Source organism: Callorhinus ursinus, unplaced genomic scaffold (assembly GCF_003265705.2).
Source record: "Callorhinus ursinus isolate GAN/ISIS: 27379988/994484 unplaced genomic scaffold, GSC_fseal_2.0 scaffold58, whole genome shotgun sequence".
NCBI classification, from domain to species: domain Eukaryota; kingdom Metazoa; phylum Chordata; class Mammalia; order Carnivora; family Otariidae; genus Callorhinus; species Callorhinus ursinus.
The window spans coordinates 4698995-4716872 of NW_027397120.1; positions in this window are offsets into that span (position 1 = coordinate 4698995).

Here is a 17878-nt window from a genome sequence, read left to right on the forward strand (position 1 = left end):
TTTGCCTTTGGCTATGGAAAAAGAGACTGTCACCTACTTAGCCAAGCTATGACACTTTCTTCACTAATAACTAGTTTTCTGGGGCAACTTTCCAGGCGGAAGCCAGGGGCTTTTGATCTACAAACTCCCAAGACATGTTTCAGAATTCCAATTTCTCAAGAAGTCTGAGGACCGAGGAAGAATATGTGATTATACATCCTTCTCTCCATCTGCCTGTCTGGGCTTTCTACAAACCTCCATGCACTCACGTGTTGTCCGAACACCTCCAATGTCAGGGCCTGAGCCGACCCGCCGCGGGCCTGGCCCCGCCTGGCTCCTGGAGTCCGCTGCTCCATTCGGGTCTTACCGGCTGGGGGAAGGCACCTGTCAGGAACTCTGCTGCATCCTGGGGTATTTCTGTCTGCCCCTGGATGCTGGCTTCCTGTGCTCACCAGGGATTAAGCTTCCGTTGGAAGCAACTCTTTTGGCAGCTTGATTTTCCACTTCAGTTCAGTTTCCCCAAACGCCTGATGTACATTAACCGGTATCACACGTGACATTCATCTATTTTGGAACAATGATTTGAATTGAAAGCTCTCACCTCAAATATAAACAAACGTAGAATATGCTTCCATGCAAGTCTTCTGAGAAATTATCTGATTTTGTAGCAGCGGCCATTGATTTCAAATAATACCGTGCGAGGCAGAACCAATCAGCAGGCTCTCCTGACATAAGTTAACATCTTTACTCCCTAAAATAGAATTATGTATGGTGCAGAAATGCACTGAAGCAAAATTACTCCTGAATAGAACAGTGACGATGCAGTTTCCTGGATTTATGAACGAGCACTTGGGGAAATGTCTAAGTGGCCTGAAAGAGTTAATGTCCCTCCAGAAGTGCTTTATTTTAATGTTTGAGAAGTTTATAATCTAGTATACTACACTGTTGTACAGAAATATCTCATCATTACAAGCCCCTATCCATAGGAGAAATATTTGTTTTTATGGATGAAGATGCTCTCCAGACAAAAATATTAAATGTAGCAAATTTGGGGCTACCTAAGTAATTGCTTTTTTAAAATGTGCAAACCTCCCTTTAGCAGAATAATAAAAATAACATAGCTCGGTATCCACCACCTTTCTAACCAGAGGGTCATTTCAATGGTTGGTTGAACATGGATATCCCACATTTCTCTTTCCCCCGAGCTTCCTTCTCTGCCACCTGCCACCTGATTCCGGATGGTGTCAGTCACTGTCAATCCGCTGTCGGCAGAACGCAGGGCAACGAGGAGAATAAGAAAGATGAGTGAAAGGAAAGATGAAAAATTGTCCATAAAAAACATTAGGAACAAAAATCGGGCATTAACGAGGGAGCACCCCAGCTACACAGACACGGTTAGCCAACCAGCCCAAAAGTCAGAATTGGAATGGTGGCGAGAAAAAAACATCAGCACAATAATTTGGGGGAAGTAGCTCGAGAGCACAGAGATAACTTAAATTGGATATGCTAAACAGGACTCCTGCTACCTTTTTCTGAATGAAAAGAGGCTACTCTCCCAGAAGAAAGAAAACCAGAGCTGTGTTTAAATGATGCTCCTAATCTCCTCCCTAACCAGGCTCCATAAATCATCTCCTGCGAGTGCCGTGCGCCCTTTGAAGCCAATGAGGGTATTATGGGAGCCTCATGCTCCACTCCCCTGTCAGGCACGTGCAATCTAGCCCATTATCAGCCAGGCACAGAGGTTCCAAATCCGAGGCCCCAAAAGTTGGAGACCAGGCTAAGCGCAGAGCAGGATCCAAGCTCAGACATTCCTTAAAAAGTTTGACTCCAGCTCTCCTGACTTAAGGCTGCCAACTTGAAATGGAAACCTCTTGAGAACATGTTTTCTTACAAAATTTACAAAGAGCTTTGCTGCAGAGCTAACAGCTGGAAATGCCATGGAAGGAGCCGCGCTCCGTGTTCTGATTTCTTACAGCATTTTGGCACTTCTGGTTCAGCTCCTGGCGGGCAACCAGAAGCTAGAGAGGTAATAAAACATGGTCTGCTGCCTGGACAGCTCTGGGCCAGGCTCCTTCCCGGAGAAGGGATGACTCATGCCAGGAGGGAGGCGGGACCACATGCCCCTGCTGCTCTCGGTAGAAGTGACCCAACGACGTCCCCAGAGGGATGCTGGGCCCCGAGCCTTTCCTGGGTGTCGGTCCCCAGGATGCCAAGGCCAGCCTTGCAAACGGGGGCTCTGCACTGCCCTGGCTCTGACCAAGTCAGGAGCACAAGCGACTGTAGACGTGGCTGCCGAGAACAAAGGCTTCATTGGCCAACTTCAATCCTAAAGCACTTTGTAACAAGTAGTGCCTGTTCTCTGATCATTTTTTTTTTCCCTCTGATCATTTTTAAAATCACTGGAAAAAAATGACGCCAGCTGGATTTTGATGCTCATGGTTCTTCCCATGCTTGTACTTCCCTTATTCTTCCTGGCTTGATCCTGTCAATTTCATCATTTCCACTCGGCAGAAGGAAGAGATGAAAGACAGTGTTCTGCACGCCTGGAAGGAGGTTGTGCTGTGCACCCCGCTAGCACACACTCTGTGTTTCCTCGTCCAGAGCGTGTGCACAAGGGAGAGCAAGAGACCCCTTCAAGAAGCAGTCAAAGTGGTGGGCATCGACTCTACCCACCCCAGCAGAGGAAGAGTAGCTCATCACTGGGGCCAGCGTTCTATACTCCTTGACGAAATAACGACCACTCCCACTAATTCATCAACTCCTTAATTTTTCTCTCTGCTTATGAAAATTAGCGGCTGTTCAATTGTAGATTACAGAGAGGAATGGTCAAGCTCTCATCTTCCGGCAGCCAGTTGATGACTGGCCATCGGCAGGACCCAAATAGATCCATCAGGAGATGACTGTGTTTGCTCAAACACTTGACGGTAGAACACAAAGAACCCACTGTAGACAAAGTGACTTAGGCCAAGGTAAGGCATGAGGCCATTTTGGCATTTGACCCATGGAAGGCATTTGAGAAGAGGGTTGTCGGATAAAATACAGGTTGGCCAGTTAAATTTGAACTTCACATACACAGTGACTAGTTTTCAGTATAAGTATATCCCACGAAATGATTAAGATCTACTTGTACTAAAAATTAGGTATTGTTCACCTAAAATCAAATTTAACTGGGCATTTTGTATTTCTATTTGTGAAGCCTGGCAATCCTAACCCCAGGTTTCTGTCAATAATGAGGCAGCCAAGTTCATTCATGCCCAGAACAGTCAAACTGAATCAGGAGCCCGTGTGGGCCCCCCAGGAGGGAGCCGAGCACTAGCAGGAGCAACAAGCACCCCAGCCCCTCCCTCCCTCACAGTGACTCCAAGGACTGAGGCAAGACACTCTCTGGGACTTGAAAACAGCTTTCTCAGGAAATGAAGCCAGGATGCCAGAAGCCTGAGAAGGAAAATGGATCCGAAATAAAAAGAGTGAGTCAGACATTAAATAAGGAGATGTTATCTATGAGCCAAGAAACTGGAAACGAGGACTTTCTCCGAGCAGCCAGAGGGATATTAAGTGACTGGTAGCAGGGAGAGAGAGACAATGACAGAGAGAGAGGGAGAGAGGGACAGAGAGAGGGAGAGAGAGAGAGAGAGGGAGAGAGAGACAGAGAGAGAAAGGAGGAAAGAGACAGAGAATGTGAGACCCAGGGAGAGAGAGAGAACGCCGTAGAGACTGTACATCAAGCCTCCCTTTCTTGGAACCCTGGGCCGCTCTGTGACATACCTAGAAAGACTGTTCAGATGGGCACCAGGTAGCAAGACCGGCGCTATTTCCCTCATGGAGCTTTTAAATTTTTCATTATAATTATTACTATGACTTATATATATGTCACACAGTGTCATGGCATAAATTTTGAAAACTTCAGAAAGGGATAAAGAGGAAAATAAAAATTCCTCATATTCCCAAGAGTAGGAGGTGAGCACTACATTGCCTTCTGTCTTCTCTCTAGGTATCGCTACCATTTTTACAACATTGGGATGATAAAGCATCTAACGTGCTGCACCCTACTTCCTTATTTAATATATTGTGGATATTGCTGCGTATGCTTCGTTGCTGAGAACGTGGTTTTTAATGGTCACTTAGCACTCCATGGCTTTTCATGGGCCACGATTTATTTGACCTGCTTCCTCTCACTGGGTCTTTACCCTGTTTCACGTTTCTCAGCGCCACAGAGCCCCCCGCCCCTCCACTCCCCCCACCCCCTGCATGGGACTTTTTGCGGTTCTGTAATTGTTTACATGGGGTTCGTGCCTAGAAGTGAGTCCAGGTACTGGGCCTCAGGATAATGTTGAAGTTTTAATTCATATTGTCAATTTTGCCTCTGGAAAATCTCATACACAAATACGTAAGAATTACTGTTTTCCCATCACCTTGCCAACCTTGGGCATTACCTCTTTCAAAAATCTTTACTAATTTGATCAGCCAAAAATAACTGCCATTACTTAAAGTTGTATTTCCTTCATTCTTAATAGGCTGAACATTACTTTAGATGCCTCGTGAACACCAGTAGTTCTTATTTCATGGATGCTTTGTCAAGTTTTTAGGCATTTTTCCCCAAAACTTTTACTAAATGATAAGGGTTCTTTATGTATTAAAGGTGATAACACTTTACTTAACAACATGCTACAATGTGCTCCCATTTGTCTGTCAACATTGTTTAGGGTGTATTTGGGTGTTGGGAGTTTTCCGGTTTTTATGGAAAAAAAAAAAATCTCTGTTGTGTTCCTGTTTGGTTTCTTCTTTGTTCTCCCTCCCCGACCAGGAAACCAGAGAGACATGTATCCCTCATTCCTCAAAGCCCATCTTGTTCTACTGTACTTACCTCTTGAATCGCAGCAGTGAATTTTCATCTAGATGTGAGAGAGGGACCCTTTTCCAAATAATCAACCTGCAATCTCAACATCATTTACTGAATGATCAAACTCCCCCCCCCCATGTCTGAAATCCACATGTACCCTATGCTGGGTGCGTGGGAACCCGCCCACCTGCCCCCCCTTGTACCCACCCCCACCGTGAAACCACTGAGCTGTACAACACCTCTCAATCCGTCTCCCGTGCTCTTCTTCTCCATTAGTATTCAATATTTGAATAGCTTCTAAATAAGCTAGTCAACCTGAAATTTGAATTTTGATGGGAATTGTCCTAAAAGCATCAGTTAAATTGGGGAGATTTGGCCTCTTTCCGCTATCCTGTACCAAGGTCTGTATTTCTATACACTCAAGACTTGCTTGGCATCTCTCAAAATCTGCTGTCCTTTCCTTCATGTGGACTCCTGCACATTTTGCCAGGCTTATTCCTAAGACTTAGTGTGTTATATTGATCTTGGGGACTGGAAACCTTTTTTATCATTTTACTTTCCAGCTATTCTTTAATGGAATATAGAAAAGTTACTGATTTGTACATGCAACCATCAAAAGAAACTGTCAACTACTTTCTTTAAAATATTCTCTTAGGGTTTCTAGACATCTAATCATACCGCATGTAGATTTGGGTCTGTTCTAAAATTTAATCTTATTATTTCTGTTTCCTGTCTTATCACACTTGTTGGAACTTCTAGAATGATGTTCCTAGTGATAGAATTGTAGCACCCCCACCCTGCATCAGACTTTGAAGGACCTATGGAGAGTCCTCATTAAAAGGGATGTTGCGGCTGATCTCATATTGTCTCCCCATGTCAAGGAAACATTCTTCTAGTCCTGGCTTATTAAGTTTTTATTAGAAATCGATGTTGAATTTTATCATGTGTCCTCTGGGAATTTATTTAAGTTTTTCCTCTTTTAATCTACCAATGTGATATATTTTATTAATAGATTTCTGAATATCAAAACATTATTGCATTCCTGAAGTAGATCTGTATAGTATATGAAACTGTTGTTTTCAATTTGCTATATATTATTTAGGATTTTTTTGTTCTTTGCTTCAATGGCTACAGTCTGATCTCACCAGGGGCCAGCCCCACCCGCTGTTCCAGTCTCACCTTCCCAATGAGATGGGTCTGGAATTTTCTGCCCTAAAGGTTTTAGATTCGAGCCCCAGCTGGCTATGTAAAATGCACCAGGAAACATTTTCTCCCTGTGCTTTGCAATCTTTCATACAGCAGGGGAATTATTTGTTCTTACAAGATTGAAATCCCTCACCCCCAAACTCTAAAGAATTCTAAAATTATTCTGGAAGAATGAGCAAAATACTGAATAATAATGGAGAATGCCTGACAAAGAGATTCATTTTAAGATCTCACAAAGGTACCATAATTAAACCATAAGCAACTTTTGAAATTGTTCTCCAAGATTATTAGTCCATAGAAGTTTTCTCCTTTTTTAGTCAGACAAGATTCTATTTTCTTCAGAAACATCTTCCAGTCACTGGGTGGCCAACTATATACACTAGTTCTTAGTATTTCTTTATAGATTTTATTACCACAGAGTTATTCTAGTATTTTCTTTCTGTTTGTTTCCTCAGTCATAGTCACTAACTCCTCCTTGTCTATATTTGTATTTATCCTAAGTCAGATGTGCCAGGAGTTTGTCTATTTTAATGTGTATCTGCTTATTTTTAAAGCTCTTGAATTTCTCAACTTTACTGTTTTTTGGTGTTCTAATTCATAAATTTCTCTTTTGTGATATTTCTTCTTTTCATTTTTTGAACATTCCTTGAACTTAATATCTTAGATTTTTACAAGCAATATTAAATTAAGGGCTTATTACTTTGTGTATTGTTGTTTATTCTTGTTTCATGACAAACATACTTACTATGATGCATTTGACCTTGAATTAACTTCGGGCTTCAACCCTTAATGTTTTATATGTCCTTATTTTGTAACTATTCTGGAATTATAGACTAAATTCTTATTTTATATAATGGCCACTGGGAAAGCATTACCTTAGGTTTTTAAGTATATTGCAATTTGTGTTACATTTTGTTATTAAAACTTACTGTTTTGTTGTAGCTCTGGATATGGTTTATACAGTTTGTTCCGTAAGAAAATACATTAAATTTTTCCTTGTGATTAAGAATTTTTTGTCATCAACTTCTATAAACATAACATGGGCATCATCTTCTTTCTTCGGGTGATACAAAGTTCACTATATTTTATTAAATATTGAATAAGCTCTATTTATTATATATGATCCAATTCTTCATTTCTTTGCTTATTTTTGTCAACTTGTCTTGTCCACTGTTAACTGTTCATGTGAAAGCCACTCATTTATGATTTATATCACTTATGTCTTTGTCAGTTTCTTCTAATATTTTTAATTTACTTTATATATTTAATATTAATGATATTTTACATGTAAGGGTTCATTATTTATGTGATGCATAACATGTATGCATCTTCATGGTGAACTTTACATTTTAGCAATATAAAAATAAATCATTTGAAACTATTTAAACCCTAATTTGATATTAACTTTGCTACCACTTTTCAGTTTTCATTTGTATTTACCTGAAATGTCTTAGTTTGGCCATTATTTTTCAATCTTTCCATATTTTTTTAAAATTGTGTGTCTCTTGTCAATAGGTTCTAAGGTGATTCTGTTTTCCATCAAACCTGAAAGCCTGTCAATTGGGGAGTTTGGCCTTTTCATATTTATCTCTGGACTTACTCCGTTACACCTTATTTTCTTAATACTTTATTTTTTCTCCCTTTTATTCATCTTTTGATAAAAATGATTTTTATTAGACCTTTTATTATTTTTTGTTCAGAAATTTGGACACTGTAAATCCTGTTTTTAGTCTATGTGTGGTGCTCTTCACATTTCTTTTTTAATGTCACATCTTTTTCCCTGGTCACTGTTAACACTGAGATACTATCTATCACCTCTTTCTAAATACAACAAAAATGTAGCACACATTTGCTTTTTCCCTCTCTGTCTGATTTGACAATTTTTGCTATTATCTGAAAACACAGATCAGATCATTAATACTAAATTATTTGCCTAAATTATCCATTTTTGCTCTGAATATTTCTTTTTTATATTGAGGTTGTTTTTAATCATATGAACAATAGTTATTCAAGCTCTACATGTTTACCAAATTTGTTGTTTGTCTCTTTTCTGTTACACTATGATTTTCCTATCCTTCCATAGTTGGCTGCAGTGTGTACATTTTTTCAAAAAGGACACGTGAATGGTATATTTTCCAGGTTCTTTGCATCCCTCAGAGCATCCTTTGCTGCAACCCATTTAAGTCAGCATACATGTCATGAGCACCTTGCTGGGGCCAGGGGAGAGAGAAGCGGATGAGACAGTACACATCTTTGCAATCTTATGGAGCTTGCATGCTAACTGGATGCCATCTAAAAATCACACATTTTGAGTAGAAATTAGAGTAGAGGGTAGAGTGTACTTGGGTCAAAATTTTTTTCTATAAAAGTTCTATAAACATTGATGCATTGTTGTCTTGTCTTCATTACTGCAGAGAAGTCTACCAAATGTCCACTTTTTTCCCAAAGTATCTCAATTTATGGTGGGAGATGAGGAGTACTAGAATGGAATTTTTTTTCAGGTAAACTGTTCTGGTAAGGAACTAACAAAATAAAAAAATAAAAAATGGAAATGTTAAGCAGAACTGTGTAAGAGCTGGGGTTCCAACAAAAGTGAAATGCACTTGGAGTTTTGTAGGCAGACAGGCTAACTGCAGGCTGATTCTTGTTTCCTTGGAGGTAAATTGTTTTTCAGCCTAGACGTATATTTGCTTCGACCTTGAAATTCAAGTTCCATTCATTGAGCCTGGTATTCAGCGAGCCGTTCGGATTCCTTGGTGATCATTTTGGCGTCTCTGCTCACGCGACTCTCTCCTTCAGGAATTCCCATTATACATATATTGGATCTCTAGTCTTTCCAGGTCTCCTACTTTCTCCTTCATCACTTTATTTATTTATCCCTTGCCTCTGGGTTTCCCTAAGTTCTCAGGTTCATCTCCTGCCTCATTGATGCAACTTTCTAGTTGCAAAACTGCAAGGGTTGGGGGTGGATTTAGTTTTGGGGTTTTTTTTTTTCAAACCTGCAGTTTTAAATTCAGCAATTATTGATTTGTCTATGCCTTTGAGGGTCTTGGGTTTTGCCACCTTGAGAAAGTCTTGTTCTGATTTCATCGGTGCAATGTCACCCTAAATTTTGTTAAAAACAGAAACTACCAAATTTCTGGAATCCTCCATTCCTCACTGTTACTTCATTTCATGGAAGGTCATTGGCTCAGAACTTGCAGTCGTCTTGTCCTAAGTCACTGTTCTTTGCTTATCCTTTCAGAGGAAAGTTTCTTTTTGCCCATTTTCCAGATGTTATGGATTCTGTCACTAAACATTTCAGGCATAGACTGAAGGACCCAGAGAAAGTTGAGAGTTGCTCTAAACTTGCTTTGTCACATCGCTCTCTCAGCGAAGCAGAGCTGGAGGCTTTGCCTTGCAGGAGCTCCCCTCTGTCTGAAGGCGGCCTGTTCTGAGTTTGGGTAGGAGCCCCACCCTTCCAGGAGCAGAGTCCCCATTCTCTGCTGGTGAGGTTGCTGGCAGGGACTAGATGAGCTCTCTTGCCACCTGAGCTCCTTGGTACCAGCCCAAGCATTTCCCTGCTAGCAAACAAGAGTGCAGCTCTGTTGGGGGCTTTTCTAGATAGTTTTATTCAGTGGGAAGACAAAGCTCAGGACAACCCTTCATTCCATATGGACCCCTATGCAGAAAACATAGGCACATATCTTGAGTTTTCCGGTGCGGAGCTGCTACTGTGGCCTCCTGCTCCCATCCTGGGTTTTTCCTATTTTCACACTTCTCCGTCCTTCCCATGGGTAGCAGGGACCACAAGATGTCGGCGACCGTGCACCTGCTGAAGGCACCGTGCCTGCCCACTACTAACCCCGGGAAGAGAGGCCATGGCTGCTTCTCGTTCCAAGGGGGTCCAGCCGCCACCCAGCCCATCACAAAAGAAGGCCCAGTTGGCAACTTGACCCAGCCCTTCTGGAAGGATGCTGGCCTGCAGAAGTCGGAGAAGCAGAGCCAACTCTAGCCTTCGCCCCCCCCCGAGACCTTTCCTGCTTCCTGTGTGCACTGGGAGCCCGGCATTCCCTCCTAGGGAAGGAGTAGAGCGACAGTTAACAGGCTCTCTGGCAACACCTTCTGGCGAGAAGCAGGACTCCAACAACCACTGCCCACTTCCCCAGATCGCCCTGTTCTGGAAGGAGCCGGGAGAAACCTGCGCCCAGAGTCCACACCACGGTGCACGCCTCTCTAGGCAGGACCAGTCCCTCTTTCCCGAGGAAACGTCCTTGTCCTGGCCCTGCCCAACTCAAGGAGCATCAGAGGCAAAGATGCGAAAATTGCACATCACAATGGAAACACAATTTCTTCTAGACAGTCAACAACATCCTGAGACCAAGAAGGTAAATATGCACATCCTCCTCACCCTCGTCCATGTTTTGCCTTTTTTTTTTTTTTTAAAGAGCCCCTTTTCCGCGGGGCTGCCAGGAAGGCGTTGGTGGGACCGCCGTAAATCTGCAGGCACTCGCAAGGGCGGACGTGCAGCCCGGCTTTAGCTCGGCCGCATCGATCGCCTCTAATGAGCACCAGTGCAGCTGTGGCTAATGGTGGGGCGACCGGTGTTAAGGGCAAACGTGGGAGAAGATTATCAGCCCAAGGGGCTTAACAGTTGCTGGACGGCCTGGAGCCCTCGGGGCGATGATGCACTTGAGAGGTCACTGAATCAAATGAGGGGAAAGATTCAGTGCCTGCTGCCGGAAGAAATGCAGCAGGAGTGGATTTTTTTTTTTTTTTCCCAACAGAGACTACAGGCATCAACAAAACCCTTACCTTCTGCTAGTCATTAGTCCCTGACCCTTCGCCCGATAAGACGGCTCCTACTGGAGCCGTCTCGTCCTAATTATGACTCATCAGACGGCAGCAATCCTACCCAATTAGTGGGGCTTAAGCGAGGGGCATTTGATGTAACAAGGGTCCGTGCCCTGCGTGAACCAGGGAAGGACAGGCGCCTGCTCAAACGCGAGCCACCCCGAGCCTGCTCCTTACCTGGGGGGGCCAGGCTGCCATTTGATCTGATTTGCTTGATATTTAATTCACTGTGTTGCCTGCCACCCCCCTCGGAGATCTGACAGGGGCCCGATTAGTGGCCGTAAGAGGTGCAGAGGCTAGTGGCCTTCAAGAGACAGCTAACCAGCAGATGCTACAGAACGCTTGCAGTCAAATGTTAGCACAGAAAGGGAGCTACAGGTATTAGGAAAGATAAAAAAAAAAAAAAAAAATGACTGGCAAATGCCTTCAGGGGTCGGGCGTGTTGCACATTCTGAACTTTAATAGCATAATGGAGTAATTGCAACTGGGGAAAGAACCCAGACCCGGCAGGAAGGAAGAGTGTGCGGAAGCCAGAGATGGGGGAGGAGGCAGGGGGATTATCAGGCGTGCGCCTCTTATTTGCCAAAATGCCCAAACCGCTATTTATTTTAATGCTGTAAATAAGCAATTTAAATATTATCCTAGTTCCATAATAGGGTAACACGGCAATGTGATGCCCTGCGGTTATAACAAACTATTTATTAGTGTTTTGTTGTTGTTTTTAATTCAAAGGCTGTGTTTTTGGAACCAGGAGATTTCCATTGGGTCACATCATTAAAAGGGATGGGTGTGGGCCTGCCCCTGCCGAGACAGGGAGCACTGATCTCCAAAACACAACCCAGAGTTGCATGATCTTTGTCATTCTTTCTACAGCCCAAGGAAGGTCTTTCAAAGTGGTTACCCCGCAAAAAGTCGCACACACCCACAAACCCATCCTGTATGCTTCCAGCTCCTTGTCTCAAGTCAGCCAGAGGGAGAGGAAGGAGAGAATCAGGACCCGGGCTGATGGCCCGAGAAACCCCTCAGGGGCTGAGCCCCAGTGTACGCACACTGGATAGAACAGGTCCGCCCAGCAGGGGGTTGGGAGTGCTTGTTTCCAGTCTCCCTCAACACTGTCCAGAGCACACCGAGGGTAGTCAAGTCCACAATCAACTTTTCCAGGAATAAAAATCATGAAGCACATTAACTTTTACCAATAGAACATAAGAGACTAGTGGCTGAGACTGCAATTATTAATGAAGATGTGTGTTCTTCTGAATATACTAATTTTTTTTTTTTATTCTTCAGCAACATCCTCTTATATCTTGCTAAAGAATCCTTTCATACCCCAATGTTACTGGGTGTACAAAGAAATAGAAGTGTGCTCTCCTGACCCCGGAGGTTGGACAAAATCAGAGAACAATAGAAATTAGGAACCAACAAAAGGCATAGACAGGGCTCCGGTGCTCAGATAAGGAGCCCTGAATGCTGGATGGTCAGAGAGGAAAGTCTGCAAGGAGCCCCAGTGTGGGAGCGCAGCAACGCTGGGAGAAGGCATGTGGGATGGGGAGGGGTCCAAGGAGGGAGCAGGAAGAGCAAAGGTACAGGGCAGGGATGTTTCTGGTGGACATCAGGGCAGCATAAAGGGGATCCTCCCAAACACATTAACAAAATAGACATATCCACCGAGTGAGATGGATCAAAATGTGGAAAGAAAATATAAGGGTGACTTCTTTATTATGTGTACTTTTCTTTATTTCTAAAATGGGCATACCTTACTCCTTGAATTAGAAATATAAATGAATACCAATAAACTGTATGTGCTATGAATGGACATGTCCATCTGGGCAGAAGTTGAGGGACAAGCGTGGCGAAAAGGAGCTTGGCTAAGGCCAGAGGGAGGAGGCACAGAGAGTCAGACAGAGGAGGCACACCTCAGTGGAATGCTTTCCAGAGGCAAGCTCACAGTCATACAGGTCAGGAAAGCCCCACATGGAGAAGCTCTGTCTTATCCCATTGCAGGTCGACCTGCTTCCAAAGGCACCGGCTTCTCCATCGCCCCGCATGTCTGCATGCCGAGTGTTGTGGGTTCTATCTACCTTGCTGCAGATTGCAGAGGCATGAAGGATGGTTGGACAGCATGGAGCTGGCGGGCACAGGCAGGTGTTTCTGATCAACATAGGGAAAGCAGCAATTAGGGTCAGGTTCATGGGCTGTGCAAGGCATCTCCATCTTAGAGATAGGCATGCAGTTCACACAGGATGCAAGGCCAGATTTCTGCTCTCAGGACTTGAAGCATCTGGGGAAATTTGCATTCTTCATGCCCCTTTTGGTGCAGTGAGCCAGGTAAACCCCTCATTTGTCTACATCTATGACACAAAAACCCAGTGGGCAATTAGATTCTCATCTGCTCCAGCTCAAAGTTGTCCCAGGCTCCAACACTCCCTCAGCTGGGTCCCAGGTGACCACAGATGTCATGAATCCTCCTATGTGCAGAGGACAACACATCTCAAAGGAAGTGCTATGAGGGTCCCAGTTCCCTCCCCCAGGAGGGCACATCTTCTGGGTCTGCAATGGATTCACAGTTGGAGATCACACGCCAAACATTATAAAGCTCATTAGAGGATGCAATCTATCCAAAGCAGTCCCTGCAAAGTGAGAGACACTGGGCTGGTTGTGCACTAATGAAGAGAGCTGTTCTGGGTCTTATCATTCCTGAGCACTGCCCAGTGGCATGGGTACCAGGTAGGCTGGTCCAGCCCATTCGGGCTCCTCCCAGACCATAAGCTGCACATCTCTGCTCATGCCAACCTCAACACTGAAGGCTACTGCAGGAGGCTGCAGGTACTGGCTGGCCTCAGCCAAGATACTGGCTTCTCACTTCTAATTATGCTTTGCTGGTGTGGAACATTGCTCAGTTGACTATCAGCAGCCATCAAAACACAGGACTGGTCTTACAGCTATAGTGTCTAAAGGAAAGGCACATAGGTAAGTAAACATGGTGAAGGAATAGGAAGATGAGTTAGCCACAGCAAGACGGTGATGGAAGAGGTGGGACAGCAGAACTCCTGTGTCCTGCTTCCCAGGCTTGACCAGGGAAGTCCATCCTGGACATGCCAGACACCAGCCCACACAGCAGGCCACAGTGGTGCCACCAAGCACACCTGGACCAAGTCCAGCCAAAGCTTTGTCCAAGGGTCATCTTGGGAGAGGCCTCCATGGGAGGGGTGAACACCCCAAGAGTGAATCCCATGATCTACACACGGTGTGAATGCACATCTGAATGGAAAAGTGTCTCTTCTCAAATGGATCAAGTAACACAGGGGCCAGAAGTTCCCCGAACACAAACCCCTTACTGTAAGCAATGGCAACCTTCACTCCAGATTACCCATTTATGTGAACCCCAACCCTACCTCAGTGACGAATTAATTAAAAAATTGAATTAATCTAAGTAGCTGTAATCAAGTAGAACGTGTCTTGTCTGAGAAGACAGCTAGATTTCAAGATCCGTGGTAGATCCCACTGTGCACAGTTTCCGACATGGAACAAAATTTTCACAGCAACAGAAGAACATCCGCTTTTATATTTTTCTTGATTGTTTCACTTGGTGGTATTGTAGAACCATTGTGAATCAAAGAATTTTAGCTCTGGAAGGAGTTTCAGACCCGGTCTCTAATTCACAAAATGACTTGCCCAAAGCTCCATCACTCACTGGTGGCAATGCGAGGCTGGCATCGGGGCCCTGGGGTCTAGAGCTGGGATCTTCCCACAACCAGAAGGGCTTCTGACCCACTCAGGACCTCGGGAAGACATGTGAGGTCTTGGCTCCAAACCCCATCACCCTGGATGCTAGATCTCAGGTCTGCCCGTCCACCCTTCTGCCACCCAGAATTCAGGCCTCCATGTTGAGCAGCTCAGCTTTCGAAGGTCCATTCAGCCCTCAGGCTCTGGTCCTTCCTGACTTCTCCATACATCCTCTTCCACTCTCTTCTTCCCGCACATTCTCTGATCCCTACAGGCCTTCTGAGCACACCAAAGTTCTCTCCCATTTCTGGACTTTGCTTATGCATTCCTCTCTGCCTCAAATGCCCTTCCCTCTTTTCAGAGCCTGGGTCCTTCAACATCTGTCCCACGATCCAAACAAGTCAAGAATGACCGACTCAAGGAAGACTTTCCCTGGCTCCCAGCAAGCATGGAGCCCTGTGGGGGAATGATCATCAAAGCATTGAACACACTAGTCCAACTGTTGAAACCAACTGGACTGTGCCTCTCTTGAGAGTAGAGATACTTTTATTATTTCTCTATCCTCACCATCTGGCAAATACCTGGCCCACAGAAGGTGCTACATTATTGACAAATGACTAAAAATAAAACTAGCATGTATTAAGGACCTCATTTGTGTTCATTAGCTCATTGAATGTTTATAATAATAGTATAAGATCTGCATAAATTTATGTGAAAATCCTGAGGCTCAGGAAGCTGTGGCACATGAACTGGGTGAGCAGAGCTGGTCCACAGGGCACTGAGATTCACATGGGCCATGTAGCTATGGAGTACAAAGAAGGAGACTTTAGGACAGAGTCCTGAAAAGGCTGTCACAGAACAGGTAGTTCTTCCTTATTACGGATGCACTGATTTTTAGAATCCCTGACTAAATCCATGATCTTTTTTCATGATAACACTATACTAAAAATACGGCCAGAGAATGGCACAGACTAAAAATAACTCCATTTTGTGGACCATGTGGATGCATGCAGAAGAAAATCAATCGTTTGCAAAGAATTTTCATTATATTTCATTATTCCTATACATCAAGTTAAGTAAATGTGAGAAGGCTGCAACCAAATGAGCTGACAGGTGAAGAGCATGGCTGAGGGGAAATGTATTGGCATTTCAACATGAAAAGCTCGTGGTTTCATTTCAGAATAATGACCAGTGAGTAGGAAGATCAGTGCAGAGAAATCGAAAGGATGATTCCTCCCAGACATGGCATCCCTCCACATCCATCTTGAGGAGCCTAATTGTGGAAACCACAGGCAGGTGTCCCATGGGGATCCCAGGAGGGCGCTGAAGGCAAACTTTGGTGCCTGGAATCCTACTTTCCCTTGGTCTTTCATGAAAACGTTGAGGCTCTAAACAATGATAAATCACACTTAATGACCACAACAGAAGTGTTGAAAGATTTAAATGTTTAGATGTAGGGGAATCCTTGTGGTAGAGCTGCTCCATGTCTTGACTGCAGTGGAGATCACACAAATCTGTAGAACATAAGTACACGTAAGACTAGTGAAATCTGAATAGGATGGGTGGATTCTATCAATGTCAATATCCCCAGTGTAATACAGTTACTATGCAGGATGTTACCACGAGGGGAGCCCGGAGCGAAGGATATACAGGATCTCTCTGTGCTGTTTATTACAACTGATAGGAATCTACAATTATCTTAAAATGAAATATATTGTTTCTGAAAAACCAGCCACTGCTCCAGGTTAGGATTCTGGACATCACAGAAACAATCATGAGAGGTGACCAGTTGGCTGAGTTTGGTGTTCATAGCATTTGCAACTTCATGGCTACTGAGCTGCTTTGCTGCCCTCTATGCTTTGGTTCCTGTTCCCACTTTTCCAGACCACTCCTCCCATGACAGTGGTCAGTTATTAGATTCGTTATTTGTTCTGCAGACCTGGCCAGAAGGGCAAGCCAGGGCCAAAATGGCCAAGACTTGCTCCCAATCAGAGTAGCCTGTCCCATACGAAGTCAATCATGGTGGAAATGAAGAGACTTCTGTATACTGGGTTTTTTAACCTTTAAAAAGTAAGAATCACAGGAGTAGACAAAAGTGGTTGTTTTTGTTTGTTTTGATCTCAGAAATATAACCAGCTCAGGTGTGTCTTCAGACCACCATCCTCCTTTCTCTTCCATCCACATCCTTCCCCTCCACAGTAAGGCCCTTCCCTGGGCAGCACTTTTCCTCTCCAGCCTGTGACAGACAAGACCAGGTCTGGAGGTCAGAACAGAGCAGATGGACATATGGAAATGCGCAGGAACGTGGCCAAAATCCACCACTTCGATTCTTTGCAGGTAGTGCAGGTCATATATCTCCCCGGCTTTACAAACCCTTCTAGTAGGAGACACCACGCTGCCAGAACTCAAGGAAACCTTCTGTTTCTAGGCCAAGTGACAAATCTGGCCCAACTCAAGACTGCTTTCCAGTTGTACGGCAGTTTTTTATAACTTTCTCCCACTAAATATCAGCTTTAGTTAGCCTGACTCAGATCCTCAATCCATTTATCATTTCCCCTGAAAGTTTTAAATGTCTCTGTGTATCTTATGATCTTTAAGGGTCCCCAACCCACTGTTGATGCTTCTGGAACAAAGCTAACCCTACTGTTTGAATCTGCCACTTACTTTTGGGAAAAGAACAAACAAACAAAACACTAAAGGTATGCAGGGCACCCTACGACCAACAAGTAACGAGTGTCTGAAACCTATGGCTCAAACAAAGAAACACAGTTTCCCAGACTAACCCAGACCCATAAATAGCATGTCTAGACACTTTGACAGAAGTTAGGTTAAAAACTAAAATAGATCCTAATTTCTACACTTCCACACTAGAGCCACCAGGACTCTTTGGGTCATAAGTAACAGAAACACAACTCAGACCAGCTTAAGCACAAAAGATAATCCATTGCCTCAAATAATTTGGAACGTCCAGGGGCAGTGGAAGGATTCACTTCCTCCATGACTGGAACCCAAGGTCCAATCATGCCAGGTTAAAAACTCCATCCTCCAGTATATTAAATCCATCTTAACATGCAGGTCCAGTTTATTTTTCTTTTCCTCTCTTGGGCGGTCCCAGGGGAGAAGACAGCAAAATCCGAGAAGGCTTCCAGTCGGTGGGAAGGAGCGAGCAGCACTGGGAGGGGTGGGCGGTCACTCCTGCCGGTCGTCCTTGCTGGCACTGGGGGTCCCACTCCTGATCTGATTTCAGAGCCGTTCTATCAACTCTGGATTCTGCTGCTGCCTCTGCTGGGCGAACTG